Source organism: Sus scrofa, chromosome 5 (assembly GCF_000003025.6).
Source record: "Sus scrofa isolate TJ Tabasco breed Duroc chromosome 5, Sscrofa11.1, whole genome shotgun sequence".
Lineage (NCBI taxonomy): Eukaryota > Metazoa > Chordata > Mammalia > Artiodactyla > Suidae > Sus > Sus scrofa.
Genome location: NC_010447.5, coordinates 76,876,325 through 76,897,672, shown reverse-complemented (window position 1 = coordinate 76,897,672; position 21,348 = coordinate 76,876,325). Strand labels below are relative to the sequence as shown.

At 39.6% G+C, this 21,348-nt stretch overlaps 1 protein-coding gene across 4 annotated transcripts in view; it reads left to right on the top strand.

The window, feature by feature from the left end:
- The window catches only part of SCAF11 (SR-related CTD associated factor 11), a 67,213-nt gene continuing 66,884 nt past the window's right edge, over nt 21,020–21,348 (top strand). The window contains exon 1 of one of the 4 annotated variants that reach the window (XM_021092988.1): nt 21,020–21,284. The gene's annotated coding sequence lies outside the window, so the exon portion shown is untranslated. The remainder of the gene's footprint in view (nt 21,285–21,348) is intronic. The other 3 variants (XM_021092989.1, XM_021092990.1, XM_021092992.1) reach the window with 3 other exon arrangements.

The following is a 21,348-nucleotide window of genomic DNA, read 5'->3' as shown; positions in this document are numbered from 1 at the left end:
TAATATTCTGTAACCAGAATGCATTTGGGGAGAATAAGCACAAACTACCTAGACAGAATCAGTACCTACCTGTCTTCCTTTTTGTGACATTTAACTCATATAAAACTAAAGCTTATTTAAGCCTCCCATGTACTGGAAAATATTTTTTCCTCCTCAATCTTCCTAAAAACAGAGTACATCTCAGTACTTGCACCAAACATATCTATAGTGGAAGAGGGGTAAGTGCCCACCGCAACCCCTCTCAGGTGTGCCAACTTGCACTGCAGAGGCTGGGAAACTAAAACTACACTTTCTGGTGTCCCTTACATGGAAGGCTCCAAAAACGGCTTGGGTCCTTCCAGCGGACAGAGCTGCATAAGATTTAAGAGGAGGAAGTGAGCAATGTGAGATAACAGTCACACATGAGGAAGTTAATTCTTCCTGCAAAACATGAATGCAAAGTTACTGGTTCTTCTGGGGAAGTTCTGGAGGAGGTGCTATGTCTGGTCCTAGCATAATAAGTGACAATAAGGGTGAGGTGGTGGCAGTGGACTTTTTGCTAGGACAGTTCAGTGGTGTGGTTGGATGTTTCTCCTGGCTGCTATTATTGCTGGCTGTGCCGCAATCCACATCTAGTTTTCTGGCCCTCTCATAGATTTTACAAACTGCCATAACATCTAATAAATCTCTTCGTACTTAAACTTGTTAGAGTAGATTCTGATATCTGCAGTGAAAATCCTTGATCCTTTACATTAGCCCAGTGTTAGCGTATAAAGTGATCTTGATGAAACACTACCAAGGTTTAAATTACATTAACTGGAAAAGAGCTAAAGCTTTGTAAGATAAAAGGAAAAAATAATTAAATGAGTTATAGAGATCTCGACTGATGGCAGATTTAGCATAATTTATTCTTTCAGCTATTCAAGTGACAACATGACTACATAGGCATAAGATAAACTTACTATTTGCTGCTAAATATTCTGTAAGTGGTCATAAAGTCATCTGCATTAAAAAAAAAAAACCCAGTCCTCCTATTTGATCATGGAACTACTCCCAGTTGACTTTAATGACCCACCATACAAGGAAAAGAGATCAGTTACACAAAGCTTTCATGTGTTGCTATAAAAAGTGCTTCATCAGTTGCTTTAATAATGGAAAATTCTCTTCTGTGTTCTTTTCTGATTGTTTATAATGTTCTCAGGAAGTTCTCTTTGCATGCAGAAGACACTAAGCAATTTCCAACAGTAGTGGCTCTAATCCTCGGTAGAAAGAGACACCAGTCTTCTTTTAATCTAGAAGGACCCTAGAACCAGTACTGATGCTGCTATTTCTTTCTCTCTGCTAGTCCAGCCTGGAGCTGGGGGTCTGAAGTGGCAACAAAGGACAGGAACTATCACTTTTACCTTCAAGACACTGTCTTCTCATATTTGGTATGATTAGTAAAAATCTAAACTTTTGAAGTTATTGTAAATTTGTTAGATATGTACATGTTAACCTAGAAATTTGTTCAAGACATATTCAGAAAAGAAAGCTGCAGAGCAATGGATATGGTTTTATTCCATTTTTTAAAAAGAAAAATCCTTTATATTTTAATATAACTGTGTGAGCAGTCTGGAGCTCTGGTTAAGGAGGGAAATAGGTTGTATTCTTATTGATAGATACCTCCAGTGGGTGGGACTTGACAAGGAACAACTAGACAAAATATCAGTCAGAACATGGATGACCTGAAGAACACAATCCACTATCTTAACCAAATTGATATCTACAAAATAGTACACCCAATAACTGTAGAAGAGATGTTCTTTTCAAGTGTACATGGTACTTTTTATCAAGGCATACAAATATACTTGGCCATAAAAGAAGTCTCAGTAAATGCAAAATGACTAACATCATATGAATTATGTTCTTTGAACAGAGTGAAATTAAACTCGGAATCAATAATAAGATTACATTTTTAAGAAAACCCCAATATTTGAAAATTAAATAACATTATTTCAAAATAATGGGTTAAAGGGAAATGACAAAGGAAATCAGAAAATATTTAGAACTGAGTAGAAATGAAAACAAAATACATCTAAATTTCTAAGATGCAGCTAAAGCAGTGCTTAGAGTGAAGTTTATAGCTTTAAATGTTTCTGTTAGAGAATTCTAAAAACAATGATCTAAGGTTTCATCTTAAAAACTTTCTAAAAAATGAGCAAACTTAAACTAAGTAGAAAGAAGGAAATAATATGATAAGAGTGGAAATCAACAAAATACAAAACAAATAACAGGGAAAATTCAGAGGCAAATACTGTTTCTTTGAAAAGATTAGCTAAGGCCATTACCCCCTAGCTAGACTGATCAAGATAATGTGAGAGCACAAATGACTAATATCAGACATAAAAGAGGGGTCCTCCAGTACACACTTTACAGATGTCAAAAGGGAAAATAAGGGAGTTCCTGTCGTGACTCAGCGGTAACAAACCCAATTAGGATTCATGAGGATATGGGTTTGATCCCTGGCCTTGCTCAGAGAATCTGGCGTTGCCACGAGCTGTGCTCCAGTTCAAGCCCTAGCCTGAGAACTTCTGTATGCTGTGGATGTGGCCCTAAAAAGACCAGAAAAAAAGGAAAATAAAAAAATATTTTTAACATTATGCCACATTTTCAACAACTTAGATGAAATGGACAGATTCCTTGAGAAAGCCAACTTATGAAATTTGGTATGACAAAGAAATTATATCTGGTATCTAAAAACCTCCTTCAAAGAAAATGTCAGGGTCATGTGGATTCAATGGTGAACTCTGTAAAATATTTAAGGAAGAAATAATACTGTTATACAAACCTTTCAGAAATTAGAAAATAAAGGAACACTTCTCAATTCATTTTGTGAGGCCTGCATTTCCAAACACAAAATCTGAAAAAGACTGTATTAAATAAAATAGAAGCTTCATCTTAAAGTAGTGGAAAACAAAAATTTCTGTAAACAAATACCCATTTCCTAATGTATGTAGACTCACACCTAAGTGCCTATAGCTCACACTTTTCTATCTAGATTGTCTTATTAGACACAGCTGTATGAAGGTACACTGAAAACTCAGAGACATTTAATTAAATTAACACTTTTTTAAGCTTCTTTATTTATTAAACCTTTCACAAAGCTTTATTTCTATTTTAATAATCTGTTTTTATACAGCCTCAAATCCTTTTTCAAGTGTGTGAAATATAAACAACAAAGACATAATTGAAATATTCTAGTAGCTGGAAAGAAAAACAATAATTAAATTGTGAAACATCCTCATAGGAATACTGTAGTAACTCAATTTATGTCAATCAAATGGCAATAGCAGAAATTTTGTTATATAATAATAACAAAAATAAAAACATAAAATATATAAACACTTTAACTGTATGTGCTATGTGTTCTATATGAAGAAATACTGACATAAAACATGCATAAGGGAAAAAATTACTCTATGAGTAGGATGATAGCTGCTAATTTTTCCTGCTCTGTATTTTAGAGTTGTTTTAGCATCATTGAATGTTCACTGTAATTACTGGAAGGGAAAAATTAAGAACAAATTTACTTGTATTTATTGAAAAAAGCAGGTGTTTTCTAAAGAGGCAAGTTCTGAATATATTTCCTGGATGTTAGAGCTTAATCAAAGTAAAGACTAAAAAGTTTTTTATTGTTACAGAAAGCATCAAGAATAAATTAGTTTGAAATTAATTTCACCTAAGAAAAGATTCCATTTGGAAAATAAGCAATTATTGCTTATTTGTGTGTGTGTGTGTGGGTGTGTATACATATGTGTGTGGAGATATATATATACATATATATATATCTCCACACACACACACATATATATACACACACTTATTTTTTCTTTTTTTAGGGCTGCACCTGAGGCATATGGAAGTTCCCAGGCTAGGGGTCGAATTGGAGCTGCCAGCCTACTCCACAGCCTAGCAATGCCAGACCCAAGCAGCATCTGCAACCTACACCACAGCTCACAGCAGCACTGGATCCTTAGCCCACGAAGTGAGACCAGGGATCGAACCCACATTCTCATGGATACTAGTCAGGTTTGTAACTGCTAAGCCACAACATGAACTCTGCTTATTTTTATATTAATAGATCTTTCTGAGAGTAACTTCATCTCACAGATGTTTGTAATATTATTTAAAAACGGATCTATACTAGAAAGCAGAAATCAGGGAAACTCATTTGTAAATTCAGAAGAAATGCAGATCTATATATCTGTTAAATGTTAATATTCTGCTGGTTTGAGAGGTATGCAAATACACTTGTTAAAAATAAGATATAAGAACTCCTCACATATTCTGAAAGACAGTAAAAAATTAACAATAATTTGTGTAGCTGGCAAAAGTATTGCTTGTTAGCTGAATGTGAGGGTATAAATAACCTTTATATGTCAAATACCATTTTAGGAGAGAATGTGGTAGCTTTTTTGAATACTTCTGTCTTCTCTTGGGTCTAATGATTATAGGGCAGCTCCGGGTAATAGAATGGCTGGTTTATTAAACTGATGCAAATTTCCCCATGTTTTAATAAAGGAATTTCTCAAGGGTGAGTACACATTTGTCTAATAAATCCCATTGTGTCTTTTGGATTCTCAGTGCTTGAGAGAGTACTTTCTTCCTATTCCTAAGAGTTCCTAGAAAATAGCCAGCATTTTTAAAGGGTCAAAAATCTCACTTAACATTAAATAACATTTTTTAATTAAACAAAGTACCGCTATTTAGGACTGCTTTGAGTAGGGCTGCCATCTTTTCTCTAGTCTGTTTCTACCTTAAATTAGTTGTATGAACATGACCAAGTCATTTTATTAATCTGGGCATGAGTTTCTGAATTTATAATGAATTACAGATGGAGAAGAAAAAGACAGGTAAACACTTATATAATCTTCGTACCAGAGGTAGTGGGAGAAGTTTTATTAAGCATGGAACGAAATCTGAAAGTCACAAAGGAAAAGCTTGAAAGATTTTTACCAAAACCAATTACTGCTTGGTAAAACAAATAAAACTTCGGTATAAACAATGCCAAATGGCCAATAACAACCTGGGGAAATTATTTGCAATAATTTTTTGCAAATGGTCGTATACTAATATTCCCTGTATACAGAGCTTGAAGAAATTTATAAAATACAAGAAAAAGACAAAATATTCCAAAAAGAAAAATAAGTAAGATCACGGGTAATTTCCAAAAGAAGAAATGCTAGTCTCCAGTTTTTAAAAAAATTGAATTTAACAAATGCAGATTCTTATAAGTGTGTTATCTTTTACTTGTCAGATTGATTATGACAAATCAACACAGAACATCTAGTGTGGCGGAATAAAAAAGATAACTCGTTTGTTTTAGGGCAAGAGCTGCCTTATTTGTGAAAATATCTTGGTAACTTATTGGAATTGGCAAAGGAAAAAGAATTAGATAAGTTACTCAGGAAATAAACAGGGGAGTTCCTGTTGTGGTTCAGCAGGTTAAGAACTAATATCTGACTAGTGTCCATGAGGATGTGGATTCGATCCCTGGCCTCACTCAGTGGATTAAGGATCTAGTGTTGCTGTGAGCTGTGGCGTAGTTTGCAGACATGGCTCAGATCCTGTGTTGCTCTGGCTGTGGCAGAGGCCAGCAGCTGCAACTCACATTTGACTCCTAGCCTGGGAACTTCCATATGCCACAGGTGCAACCCTAAAAAATAAAAAATAAAAAAAAAGGAAAGAAAGAAAAGAAATAAACAGGGATTTGGGGATGAGATGAAAAGAAGAAAAAATAAAGAAAACAGAGTAACACTCCTTATGGAAGCCTGAAGCTTGTGTTGGGAGAAATGACCAAGGATCTTTTTTTTTTTTTTTTTTTTTTTTTAAGGTAAGTCAAATATTCCATTTTATATTATTTCCTGTGTGGTTCTTTGATGAATCTCTGACATCATCTCCTGAATTAGTAGAAGAATTCAAGCAACATTAATGCTTTGCTTTTATCTGAGAAGGCTACTAGCTGCCATAAATAAAAGTGGACTCTGGCTGAGTTAAGCAAAATGAGATTTATTAAAAGGATGTTGGACAGCTCATCGTGGTACTAGGAGGGCTAGAGAACTAGGCCTGGGACTAAGCAGCTGGGAAACATCATGCCTCAAGCCTGTTTCTGGCAGAGAAACACTTATTGGGTGTGTGGAGGAGAAGTTTTATCTCACGTTCAGTGTCATCAGATCCCAAATTCTAAACAAACTAAAGTGTATGTGATTGATCATGTGCCCCTGTCCTAGCATCAAGGGAGGTTGCAAAAGTGAACTGTTTTAATTCTTATAGTGAGAAAGAGACTCTTCTCCTTACCATGACTCACAAGAAGCTCAGATTTCAAGTACCAGGTAAATGAGAAATGATCACTACAGTGATATTTGGAGGAAAATCAAGGAGAAGTAGCCATACCCTATATTTGGGCTAATAGCTAGACACTGATGAAGAATCAACTGCAAAATATATAGGTGAACTAACAAACCTAATCCAGCTACACGTAAAAAAAATCACAGACCATAACCAGATGAGATTTATCCCAGAAATATAAAGTAGTTAATATCAGAACAATTGATTAATGCAATACGCCATAACACAAGAACAAAGACAAAAATGGCATTATTGCCTCAAAAGATGCCCAAAGAAAGGATCCAACACCCCTTCGTGATTAAAAACTAAGACTAGAAAGAAACTTCCTCAACTTGATGAAGGACGTCTATGAAACTCCACAGTTAACAGCACACTTGATGATGGAAGACTTAATGCTTTCCCCCTAAGATTAAGAAAAAGAAAGGATGTCTGTTCTCATCACTTTTATTCAATATTGTTCTAGAGATTCAAGCAAGGGCAACTAGGCAAGAAGAAATAAAATGTATCCAGATTGGAAAGGGAGAAGTAAAACTTTCCATTTGCAGATGACATAATCTTGTATACAGAAAATCCTCAGGAACCAACTAAAAAACTGCTAGAACTAGCAAATGTTTTAAGCTAGGTTGCAGGATATAAGATCAATACACAAAAAATTATATTTCCATATACTTGCAATGAACAACTTGAAATGAAATGAAGAAAACAATTCCATTTGCAATAGCATCAAAAAGAATAAAACAGAAATAAATTTAACCAAAAACCCCACAATACTTATACATTGGAAGATACAAAACATTATTGAAAGAAATGAAAGACCTAAATAAATGGAAAAGTGTCCCATGTGTTAGATCAGAAGACTTAATATGGTTAAGATGGCAACACTCCCCAAATTGATCTACAGATTCAACCTGGTCACTAATCAAAATTCCATCTGCCTTTTTTTTTTTTTTTTTTTGCAGAAACTGACAAGCTGATTTTAAAATTCATAAGAAAATTCAAGGGATTCAGAATGGCTAAAACAATCTTGAAAAAAGAAGAACAAAGTTGAAGGACCCATACTTCCTAATTTCTAAACTTACTACAAAGCTACAGTAATCAAGATGTAAGGTCACCTGGCACAAGAGTAGACATATAGATCAATGGACTAGAATGAGAGTCTAAAAATAAACCTTCACCTTTATAGTCAATTGATTTTTGAAAAGGATGCATGACAATTTAAGGGGGAAAGGAATCTTTTCAGCAAGTGACATTGGAACAAATGGATATCCACATGCAAAAGCTTAAACTGCATAAGCACAAAATTTATGTATATATACATTCCTCATCCCTCAAAAAATAATGGATCAAAGACTTAAATGTATGAGCTAAAACTATAAACTCTTGGAGGAAAACATAGGCATAAATCTTTGTGGCGTTGCCATTAGGCAACTGTTTCTTAGATATGACACCAAAGCACAAGCAACAGAAGAAAAAAATAGATGAACTGGACACCAGGACAATTAAAAACATCTGTGCTTCAAAGGACACTATCAAAAGAGTGAATCCATAGAATGAGAAAACATTTGCAATGCATGTATCTGATATGGGACTTATATCTAGAATATGTAAAAAATGACAACTAAAGGACAACTAGCACAATTAAAAATGGGTAAATGACCTGAATAGACACTTAGAAAGGTACAGCTGCTTGGGAAAGAGTTTGACAGTTCCTCAAAAGGTTAAACATAGTTACCATATGACCCAGAAATTTTACTTCTAGGTATGAACACAAGGCAAATAAAAACATGCTACATAAAAACCTGTATATGAATATTCCTAACAGTCATTTATATTAGTCAAAAAGTGGATACAACCAAAGGGCTATCAACTGATGAATAGATAAATAAAACCTGGTATATCCATACAACGAAATATCATTCAGCAATAAAAAGACATGAACAAATAATACTTCTTAAAAAAATGAAGTACTCCTACATGCTAGAAGAATAAATTTTGAAAACATTATGCTAAGTGATAGAAGCCAATCATGAAAACTTACATATTTTATGATTCCATTTATAGGAAAGGTCCGGAATAGCCAAATTCATAGCCAGAAGGCTTGCCTAAGGCTGGAGGATTGGGGTGGGGGATGAGGAATGACTGCCAGCGGGTATGGAAGTGGCAGAGGAGGGTGATGAAAACAATGTTCTAAAATCGACAGTGGTGACAGCTGCGTGTCTCTGTGGCTGTATCCCCAAACCACTGTACTGCACTCTTTAAATGGGTGAATGGTATGGTGTAGGGAGTATATCTCAATACAGACGTTATTTAAAAAAAAAAAGAAAGAGAAAGATAAATCAATTGAAATCAGAAATTAAACCCAGAAGTGACCAGGAATAAAGTACATTCCCGGAACTTTCAGAATACAGATGGTGGAGGTGGGACTCTAGATTTATTGCAGAACATAAAATACAAGTTTAAAAAAATTTTTATCTACCTCTTATCGGAAGAGCTACACCCACAGACATTAGGATCACCACTATTGTTGGTGAGCATATGGAACTGACACTCCCATGCCCTATTGGTTTATGGGTAAATTGGTGCAGTGTGTCTAAATTTCAAACATGCATACTCTTTAATGAAGCAAATCCACTCCAAAGGATGACTACATAAAGACGTTTGTCAAAGTTTTTGTAATACTGAAAACTAGAAATACTCCATGCCATCTACAAGTAAAGCTTCTCAACCTTAGCCAACTCAGTCCTCCTCCTTGAAATAAATATTTTATAACACTCCCTTTAAATCCTGAAATGAAAGCCATAGACTTCTACAACAAAATATACCTAAAAATATTATAAAAGAGAAATAAAAGGAAAGTAATTTGTAATAAAGTAATAGGTATTTCAATTTGTAAATACTCTAGACACAAAACATACTCTAGAGGGCAGTACCACCCAGTTAACTCATTACAGCAAACTGGTTAAATAATTCAAGATAGAGCCAAACACATGAATGATGTAGATCCAGATTCACTGACAAAGTGTCGAATCAGAAATCAGATTGTACAATTTGTTATTGGCACAGGAATAGACAATAGATAAACCAAGGAACAGAACAGAGTCCAAGAGTAAATTCAAATGTATTCAGAAATTTTTTTTTTTTTTTTTTTTTTTTTTTTTTTTTTTGGTCTTTTCCAGGGCCACACCTGTGGCATATGGAGGTTCCCAGGCTAGGGGTCTAATCAGGGCTATAGCCGCCAGCCTAAGCCAGAGCCACATCAACGCCAGATCCGAGCCATGTCTGCAACCCACACCCTCATGGTCCTTAGTCGGATTCGTTAACCACAGAGCCACGAAGGGAACTCCAAATTTTTTCTTTTTTTTTTTTTTAGGGCCGCCCCCGTGGCATATGGAGGGTGGAATAGGAGCTACAACTGCCAACCTACGCCACAGCCACAGCAAAGCCAGATCCAAGTTGAGTCTGCGACCTACACCACAGCTCATAGCAAGGCTGGATCCTTAATCCACTGAGCGAGGCTAGGGATCGAACCTGTAGCCTCCTTGGAAAATTATTATATGCTAAATGAGATAGTTAAAATCAGTGTGGAAAAGATGGATTGTTCAATTGTTCAATAAATGCTGTTGATAATGGAAAAGAATATGAAAAAGAATGCATGTACATATGTATAAATCATTTTGCTGAACAGTAGAAATTAACACGTTATAATTCAACTATACCTTCATAAAATAAATTTAAAAAAAATTAAAACATCAAGTTGTAAAATAGCAATTACATAGGTAATGTTCTTTACGTGACTACACACAAAAAGGTCTAAAAAGAGGCTCAACCAGGATGTTGATGAGTTGACAGGAATTATCCCCAATGATATTTGTAAGGATTTTTTTTTCTTTATGCATTTGTATATTTGAAATTCTCATCTGTGTAAAAATTTAAGTTTATGGCAGGCTCCAATGGGAGAATCAAAACACAGATCCCTAGGGTTCTAGAAGAGGGCAGGTCATTTGCAGTGGACATTTATATACTTTTTTGTAAGACAGCTCCTGGCTTTGCCCAGACAAGCTGCCGAAGGTGGCAGAGGGGCCTTTGAATATTGAGGTCACCTTCTCATCTCCAGGCAATCACTATGGTCAAGTAGTTACTGCCAGACATGGGGGTGGTAGTTATGCACTGTGAGGGCATCCACATTTCTAGTAATTTCTATAGAAGCAAGTTAGTTGCAGTCCATGCTCTTTCACAAACACATAAATACCAACTTTCCCCGAGGCGCCTACTACATCCAGGCCTCTTGCTGCTTCTGTCGGCAGAACTATGCAAAGTGCTTTGCCACTCAAGCTAAGTGAGGCCCGGCCCTGGGCTGCTTAAAGGTATCTCATGGGACACAGACCTTGGCCCCTCAAAGCAGAAGAAGGAAGAATGGATGACAGTATGTTACTCCCCCAAGGCTGTGCATCTGAGGCCCATTCAGAAGTTTGCTGACCTGGGGTACCAAGCTCACACGTTTGCCTGAAAGTACAGGTGCTGACAGCCCTCCTGGGAGAAAAGGAAGGAAAAGGCCAAGATTAGGAAGACGTTACAGTCCATGAGGCCATGGAAACAAGCTGAGAAGAATGTGGAGGAGACAACCGACAAATACAGAGAGATCCTCAATGGATTCCTCGTCTGAGTCCCACACAGACTTTTTTTGTTTTCTCATACTTAGCCTGGTCTTCTCTTTTTCCATTGCAGCCCTGAGATGTGGGAGACCTAAAAGCAGCAGTCTCAGTATCTAAATGTCCCAGGAAATCACTTAGGAGTGACCCTGAAAAACAGCAGTGAGATAAGTACCTCTAAGTGGGCAGAATTTTTGACTTGTGTCTCTGGTGTGAAAAGTACAGACACTGGCAAAAGGCTTGTCTGCTTGGTCAGAATCTGGAGCGATAAAGATGGGGAGTGGGGATAAAGAGGTCCGAGAAAAGAGGCAGGTGGAGGAATCTCTATAATAAAGTCGACATGAAATGTGAAGCTCTTTGTTTCACATGTTAATGCCCAACAGAAAGCATCACAGAAAAGGCACTGAACAAACCTCAAGAAACAATGACTTGTTCAGATGACATCAGCCAGGCTCTGCCTTTGGCCAGTGTTAGTCCAACAGGCATGTGATAAGAAAGGGGATAGGAATGGAGGTTATACATGAGCTCGTCTACATGTGCTCCCACTCACCAAGGCTTATCTCTGTACCGCCACTGTCAAATATCCAACCTGCCAACCACATAGACAAATGCTTGGCTCCCAATATGGCACTCCCTTTAGAAAACCTACCAGCTAGTTGGTGGCAAGTTGGAACCATTCCCTCCTGGAAGTAGTATCAATCTCTCTTGGCTGGAATTTAAACATATTCCAACTTAGACCTCCTGCCTGAAGGGTCTTAGCCAGTACCACTGAGGATTTAAAGTGTTTGATCTATTGACCTGGGCATTGGTGCAGCAGCGGGCACATGATCAGGGGCTCCACTGATCATTTCACATGCTACACCACCTAGATAAACTGCTAGACTGACAGAGCATTGGAAGACCTGTTGAAGTTTCAGCTGAGGAGCTAGCCTGCACAGAATACAAGGGGCACCACTTTCCAGAACTCAAGGTATACTCTAAATGGATATTATATGGTACAGGGTCCCTAATAGGGAAAATACATGGGTCTATTAGGTGAAAGGTAAAAGTGGAAGTCCCTCTGAATACTGATTCCCAGCGATTCATTTAGGGAATGTTTAACCTTCTTTCCCGAGAAGTTAAGAGATTTTGGCCTCCAAAGGGGAAATGCTTCCAACAGGGGACATAGGAAGAGTCCCACTAAATTCTAGCTTCTGGCTGGTCACTTCAGGTTCTTCATTCCAAGAAACCAGCAGGCAAGGATAATTGACCTTGATCTTTCTTAGGCAGCTGTTAGGCAACTGGGATAAGAAAGAGCAGGTTTGATACTTAGGTAATCCATCTTTGTCTTGGTTTTCACTTGCTTAATTTAGATAGTACATGGACAGGTGCAGCAGCCACACCTAGAAAAGGACCTGGTGATGAAGGTCTTAGGCTCCTTAGTGGAGCCTTAGTCCGTCACTGGACTAAGTAAGCTACCTAGAGCAGCAGAGAGCGAGGGGAGGTAGCAGTGGAAGATGATCAGCTTCAATTAGGGCCCCAAGAGCAGCTTCAAGGGCGGGGGTTAATACCACCAACTCTTTCCCAGGAAGTTTCTCAGGAGTAGAGACTCGACGGAATTTCTGAAGAGCTGTTTCTAGAACTTACTGTATGTAAATGGGTGGACAGCTATGAATATCCTGTGTAGAACTCTCTCCACCCAGGAATGAAGCAGTCATTCCAACAGCTGCTAGGAGTGTTGGAGGCTGATAGCCTTCATCTGAACCCATCTCTAGAACCCACCCTTGGCTCAAGAGAGCCACCTTACCTTTCTGGGTTAAGCCGAGATGACTGGTCCTTGTGGTAGTACAAAGTGTTCAGAGCTCCCTATAGGAATGGCTGAGGCCTTTGTTAGACTACATCACAGTTCAACTTCTTCCTCGGCCCAATCCTGCTTCCTTTACTCTTTTAACTGGTGGAATCCAAAGGCACCCCTCGGTGAAATTTCTGCACCCTAATTTTCATCTCTAAGTATATTTCCTAAGGTACTCGATTTATGGTAGGTTCCCTTCCCTGTGCATCTAATAACTGTTAGGACATTTACAATGTAAGTTTTAAAATAAGTCAAAATAACAAAGGAGATTTATTGGCTCCCACAACTGGGTAGGTTTCTGGATTACTGTGATTTGGTGGCTTAATGATGTCAAGGACCCAGTTTTGCTCCACTTCTTTGCTCGGCCTTTCACAGAAGCAGCATTAATCTAAAGCTGGCTTTGCTCACAAGTAGCTGCAGTAATTCCAGGGTTTATATTCTTAGCTCTCCCCATCTGAATGGAAAGAGAGTAGCCTTTTACTAGCTTTTATTTGAAGAACAAGGAAAAATCTTTCAGTCACCAGCTCTTCAAGGTCCTCTGATACAAACTGGCCAAAGTCTGGATTTCATAAACTATCCACTGTGACAAGAGGTATGGGATTACCCTGAATGGCTTAAATAACCAGAGTTCATTGCTGGAATGAACTTAATCCTTGCCTTCCACAACCACATGGGTGCTACTCAAGAGGGAGGGATGGGAGAGACGTTATGGAGACAAACTATATTGGTTTGCTAGGGGTGTCATAACAAAGTACAACAGACTGGGTGCTTAAACAAGAGGAATCCATTTCCTCACAGTTCTGGAGGCTAGAAGTCTTAGATGAAGGTCTTAGCAGGATTATGTCTTCTGAGGTCTCTCTCCTTGCTTGTAGATGGTCATCTTCCAGCTTCCCTTGGGCTTCCCTCTGTGTACACACATCTTGTTATATGGACACCAGTCATCTTGGATGAGGGCCTACCCTAAAGATCCTATTCAAACACAATCACCTCTTTAAAGGCCTACTCTCCAAATATTACATTCTGAGGTATGGGGGTTAGGACTTAAACATAAGAATTTTGGGGGGAACACAATTCAGCTCATAACACAAATTCAACATCTAGCATCAATTACACATTGAAATTATGTTCCTCTGCTTGACTGGTGCACTAAATTTAGGTTCTTTAAGGGTAAGGACAATATCTTATTTATTTTTATATCACTAATGCCTAGCATTGATCCTGCTACACACTGGGCAGTCAGTATAAGATAATAACTGCTTGCTGAGGACTGTAAAGAATTTGGGAGTTCACACTGTACCTCAGTGGGTTAAGAACCTGACTAGTACCCATGAGGATGTAGGTTCATCCCTGGCCTTGCTCAGCGGGCTAAGGATTCAGTGTTGCCTCAAGCTGCTGCAGAGGTCATAGATGTGGTGCTGATCCTGTACTGCTGTGGCTGTGGCCAGCAGCTGTAGCTCCTATTCGGCCCCTAGCCTGGGAACTTCCATATGCCACAGGTGTGGCCGTAAACAAAAGAAAAAAAAAAAAAAGAAAAAAAGGAAGAATTCACTGTATTTGGCATGTACAACTTTTTCCAGGAGCAGTTTCAATGGACTGGTGGTGACATGAGCCTAATGTCAGTGGATTTAAGAGTGAAAGGTCAGATTTGACAATATAAAATTAAAACCTTCTTATGAAAAGAAAAGCCACCAGGAGCAAAGTCAAAAGAGGAATATAAAAAAAATATATATGGAACGTCAAGAGTTACAAGCTCTAAGATAAAATGGATCCTAAAAAAGATCGAAAAAGGTGACAAACAATATAAAAACATACAAAGGCTATGAACACCCCAAAAATATATGAAAAGAAGTCCAAGTCCATCGGTAGTCAGGGAAACACCAATTAAAATAACAGTGAGATAGGTTTTAAGGCATATTATACTGACAAAAATTTAAGATTCATATGTGAGTCCTGGCAAGAAACAGAGAAAGACATTCTTCTACCTTTGAGTGGAGAGTAAACTGTCATAATTGTAGAGATAATCTGGCAGTGTGCCAACTCAAAACATTTTTGGTCATAAGTAACAAAAACCTAACAAACCCCCACTCCAAAAATTATTTTACAATCACATAACTGAAAATCTAGTTGTAGATGGATCAAATCTACCTAAATATAATCAGTAAAATCTAGTTTCTGTGTCTTAGTTCTGCCTTCCTGTGAGTAGTAGTCATTTTCAGTAAAGGTCTCTCTTTATGAAGAGAGCTTTACATTCTTACAGCAACAAGTCCAGCAGAGAAAAGTCCTTGATCTCATTCTTGTTGGCCAGAATTGAGTCATGTGCCCATCCTGGAACTATAGAACATTCTAATTAGTGGGATATCATACCATCAAATAGAAGCCAGTGGAGGAGTCAATACCTGTTGTAATCCCACAGATTAAGAGAGAAGGGGAAATAATTCATTTAAAGAAAACTGAGGTATTGTTATGAGAAAAAGGAGATGGATGCTGGGTGGCAAACCACACCAAACCAAACCAAAACAATATATAACCTCTATAGGCATTATTAAAATAAAAAAAACATATATCTTTTGCTTCGGTAATCTCATTTTAAGGATTTGATTCCCTAGAAAAGTCATACAGTATTAATAAGATACACGTAAAGCATAACTATTTCGGCATTGTTTATAGTGGCACAAACCCTGAACAAATTTGCATTATTAATAAAAGAATGGCTTAAAAATGTAGTACATTAATATTATACTACTATTATACTAATAATATTGTGCAGCTCATTAAAAAAGAGCTAGATAAGAGTATTTATGACACACAAGTTAAAAAAAGGAAGTTGCAGAAAAATATATATGGTATGTTTCATGATTTGTGTGAATAAAAATCAAAACTTCTAATTTTAATGTATGCGCTTCAATAACCATTGGAGAAAGTATGGAGCAAAACATCAATCTTTTAACACTGGTTTTATCTAGGATTGGGATAGAGAAAAACTATCTTTTTCTTTACATGCTTCTGAATATACTTTGTATACTTCTGTGCTGTTTGAGTTGTTAAAATGAATGCTCATTAGCTCTTAAACAGTGAATAGAAAGTGAAATGAGGAAGTGTCTTAAAACGTAAAGTATTTTTAGATTTGGAGAGAAGAGATAAATTCATCTATGGTGAAGGAGAGAGAGAAAATGTTGAAGACAGAGTAACCCATGGAAGAGCCCCGACGGCAGAGTCCTAAATGTATCAGGGCTGATGGCTTCACTGTTCCACAGAGAAATGCAAAAACCAACCAACCAACCAAAACAGAGTTGTTCCTAAAAATTTAGGGGTTTTTTGGTGTTGCAAATACATTTCTTTTTGGACATAAGAGATGGGAGGACTTTAAAAATGTATACTGTTATTTGTCAGGATTAAAAAGTTAGCCACCCTAGGTTAGTTCCCAAACGGTTAGAAATGTTAATGGTATGGAAATCCCAAAGTCTGGAAAACAAACAAACAAACAAATCTACAGCCTCAGTAGAAACATAAGCCTTCATTGATAGAAGGGATAGTTTTTCCTCTGTGATGGGGGGAACAAGTTAGTGTGGGTAGAGACAGTGATAGACTTTGTAGGTATAGGGAAAGAAGGTGAGGAAGATTATTTCCTAAGAAGACTGTGATAAGATCTTCTGCTGGGTTGGGGGTTGAGGGGCTCAGAGAGAGTGACTGTAGGGTGAGCCTTGAAAGGAGTGGTAAAAATGGGGAGGAGGTGCTATGGGGAACAGGAGACTAACTTGAGAGAATCTGGAGTCTTCAAATTTGAAATGCTATCTGACTATATTTTGGTCAGATTTACTCTTTCTGAAATTGCTCTTGGTCCTTGTATTCCCCTCCCTCCTTTGACAACCCCAGCCCCCACTAGGCACTTCGCTTTCAGTCCTTTTATGACATTTATATTCTTCCTTAGTTTTTGTATTTGTGTTATCTGTACCCATTAAACTGTCTCTGACACATTGTTCATTTATCTATGACCGCCTCACAGCACCTCCCAGACAGTGGACACCAAACTGATTGTTTGCTGAAATAAATTTAATTCCACACAGAAAACAATTGGACAATAATCAGTTTCGTTGATTCAAACCTTCACAGTTGTAAAAACCACTGGCCTTAAAACAAACCAAGCAACCAAAAAACTCCTACAAATTAACTTGGCAGGCATTTTTCATTTTTCTTACAAAAATACTGCGTATTTGGTCATAGTTTGCTTATAAAAATCCTAAACTGTACACCCTTTGAATTTATACACTTCTGCTATGAAAATGCCACAGAGGTTATTAAATGAAAAACTTCCACTGTAATAGGCATGGAAACTGAGATCAGAAAAATTGGGCCATTTGTTCAAACTGCAAAGGTCTTAAGTGACAGTCTGTGTTAGGACCCTGTTTCCCACTTAACCAAGTGTCTTTATGCCATAACTATCCCTCTTAACTTTTACTTTGTATTATATTCAAATAGTTAAATTAATAATAGCAGTTATGCCTGATAAATCTCTGTCAAAATCAACACACTGATTACCTTTCATTTCTAAGTATGCGAATACAGGTTTCTGTTGCTGCCTGACAGGTTAGATATTTTAAGTTCTGGGTAAGTGCAACACACCAATTGGACATTTAGTTACAGGAAGTTTTATGATGCATATCATTTGCTTTTTTTTAAAAATGGCTACACCTGTTGCACATGGAAGTTCCCGGGCCAGCAACTGAATCCAAGCAGCAGCTGTGACCTAACCACTGAAACAGCAACAATGGATCCTTAACTCACTGCACCAGGCTGGGGATTGAACCCATGCTGCCACAGAGACAATGCCAGATCCTTAACCTGCTGTGCCACAGTAGGAACTCCCTTTGTTTTTTTTTTGTTTTTTTTTTTGTCTTTTTTTGTCTTTTTGTCTTTTTGTTGTTGCTGTTGTTGCTATTTCTTGGGCCGCTCCCGCGGCATATGGAGGTTCCCAGGCTAGGGGTTGAATCGGAGCTGTAGCCACCGGCCTACTCCAGAGGCACAGCAACGCGGGATCCGAGCCGCATCTGCAACCTACACCACAGCTCACGGCAACGCCCGATCGTTACCCACTGAGCAAGTCAGGGATCGAACCTGCAACCTCATGTTCCTAGTCGATTGTAAATATAGATACAGGATATAACTCATCATGTAAATATTAGATGCTGCATATACAGACATATACAGTGACAAAAATCACCACCCTCTACCACACATAAAGCAGAAACCAGCATATGACTATGAGGTCTTCCTGTCTCTACCGCCCAGCATATGGAGCCAGCAGGGTCAAGCTGTGCCACCTACGCCAAACCACAGCAACTCAGATCCACTGCACGCACCTATACCACAGCTCACGGATCGTTAACCCACTGCAGCAAACGAAACCATGGAGCAACTACCAGGAAAATTGGTTTTTTCTTATTTCCATCAGTAGTTTATTCTTCCCAGTCTTTTTCTAATTAGTTAAAAATTAGAGACAGATCTTCTGCTGTTAATAACACAGATAAACCTGGAGGCCAAGTGTAAGAAAGTGAAAATTTTATCTTCTGCTGGTGAATAAATATATCAAAAGATTTGTGTTGTTCAGTTTTGCTGAAATGGTATACTATTATTGTTAATTAAAAATTATAGTTTGGAGTTCCTGTTGTGGCTCAGCAAGTTAAGAACCCAACTAGCATCCATGAGGATGCAGGTTCGATCCCTGGCTCACTCAGAGGGTTAAAGATTCAGCATTGGCAGGAGCTAAGGTGTAGGTCACAGACATGGCTTCGATTCCACATTGCTGTGGCTGTGGTGTAGGCTAGCAGCTGTAGCTCTGATTCGACCCCTAGCCTGGGAACTTCCATATGTCTCAGGTATGGTCCTAAAAAGACCAAAAAAAAAAAAAAAAATTATAGTTTTTAAAATTAAAAAAAATTTTTTTAAAATTTTTTGTCTTTTTTTGCCTTTTCTACGGCTGCTTCCTGTGGCATATGGAGGTTCCCAGCTAGGGGTCTAATTGGAGCTGTAGCCCCTGGCCTACACCAGAGCTGCAGCAACGAGGGATCTGAGCCAAGTCTGCAACCTACACCACAGCTCACGGCAACGCCAGATCCTTAACCCACTGAGCAAGGGCAGGGATTGAACCCGCAACCTCCTGGTTCCTAGTCGGATTTGTTAACCACTGCACCACGACAGGAACTCCATTTACAGTTTTTTTTATTTGGCAAACGTTATCATTTGACCTTTGATTAATTTTTAAGAGAGAACATTTTCCCCAAAAACAAGTATGTAAAGATATTCGTACATAAATTTTTACATAAAAGAATGGCACACTAGAAGTCTCTATCTGGAGTTATACTCCAAGAAGTTGGATTTTCTAGGGTGAGGATTATATATATATATATATATATATATGTAATTATACCACAAAGCTTGGTGACATTCTCATTGTATTCAGTTGAATGGCTCCTAACAATGCTTGTTGATCTGGTTATATCATATAATTTCTTAAGCAAAGTTTTCTTAAGTCATTCTTTATCATATTCTTTATAATGTACTGCTATAAACTTCTCTAGATTATCATTCTTTCAAATACCCAAACACGGTAAAGCCCATTTAAATTCCCAAAGCTTATATCAAAAACTATACATTGTAAAAAACCTCACTTTGAAAATAGAGACAACATTGCAACAACATTGCAAATCAACTACATGCCAATAAAATTTTAAAAATAATAAATTACAAAAAGAGAGACAAGCCTGCCATTCATACACTCCTTCAGCAACTATTTACCAAGTCCTTAATTGAGTAACAGGCACTGTGCCAGGAGCTGTTATTAAGAAGGTATTAAGACATTGTCCCAGTGCTCACAGTGTGAGACTGACCCTCAACAGACCAAACACGAGGCACAAGATGGGGGAGCCAGAGAAGTGAGGAGGGTCATGGCAACCAGCTACCTCGGAGGAGAGAGGCAGAGGGGTGCCCATTCGGCAGGGTCCCGAGAAAGTGAGGAGGAAAAAGTCATCCTGGGCAATGAGGACATAAAGGAAGGGGGCAGACGACACGAAAAAGTGTGAGTGGCAAGGTGGCTACAGCTGAAACTTGGGTGAGCCAAGTAGGTGGGGCGGCCCGGGAAGAGCTCCAGCACACGGTGCGGGGGTTGGGGGGTGATGGCAGGACAGTGGCGTGGACAGGGCGGGGGGCGCTGCCAGGACCTGCTGGTAGAAGAGGGGTGGACACTGAGGGCAGGAAGAGCAGTCAGGAGCCGTGAGGAAACTGTCCGGGAGAAACTATGCGGGTAAAGAGTGACTTTAAAAAAGTCTGAAAGGTATTTTGGAGGTAAAACAAAAGATTTGACGACCGGAGGGAGAAGGAGTGGCACACATGTTCCGTTAGGCGGACTCGGACACTTGCTGGAGTGAATCATTACCTGTCACTATCAACCAACGAGTGGATCATCAAGTTTAATTTTTTGTTGTGGGAATTAAGACACGGGGCTATGCCTAAGTTTGATGAGTCACGTGGGAAACTTCTCCCCTAGGCCTGTTTAAAAAGCCCACCTGGAGGGAAGAGGTGGGCTAACGAGTTCTGGCCACTTCAGCCTCCCCGCAAGATGCGGTTCAGGTGGGCAATGCTGCTGGGTGAACACTCAACCCAAAGCCAAACAACAAACACTCTTCATATCAGATTACCATAAAGAGAGGATAGCAAATGCCGCGCAAACCCCCGCACGTCCAGGTCCCCAAGAGCCTACTTCATTGTGTTTCAAACAGCTTACCCGGTACCGCTGCCAAAGCAGAGCCAGCAGCGGCGCTCCACGCACGGCGCATGCGCAGGGCCCGCGGCGTGGGGGGAGAGCCGGGCACTGAGAATGTTTCCCAGAAGCCACTAGCCGCTGTTTTCCCTCCCGCTCGCAGGCCACGGGACGTGACTCCGCCCGTCACGTTCCTCTGGCGCAAAGGGTGGTTTGCCAGCGCCCCCCTGCGGTCCGGTTGATTGCTGCGACCTTGCTCGCAGGGCTAGAGCGAGCAAATGAGTTGGGAAAGCGCCGACCGTCCTGCTGCCGCTGCCGCCGCCGCCGCCGCCGCCGTCGCCACCGTAGCGCGTCGACCAGTGGAGGCGCCGCTGAGCTGAGAGGAGCAGAGCGGGAGGGAGGGGGAAGGGGACGCGCGGAACGGGGAGGGAGGAGGCCCGGCGAGGAGCGGGGGAGGGGGAGCAGCGGTGGCGCAAGACGCGCGGAGCAGCGCAGCCCGGGTCCGCTCCCTGCTTCGCCGCCGCCACCCGCCCCAGCCAGCAGAGCCGGCGCCCCAGCGGCCCCCGGAACACCTGAAAGCGGACGAAGGAGTCCATGTTGGGGAACTTGGCGGCGGCGTGACGGGGACCTAGGGACCTGCATTGGGGCCGCCGCCGGAATCCCCGCGCCTCGACCTCGGCCTGAGGTAAACACCGGCCGACCCCAGGGGTGGACTGGCGCGGGCCGCTCTCGGGCGGGGTGGGGGTTAC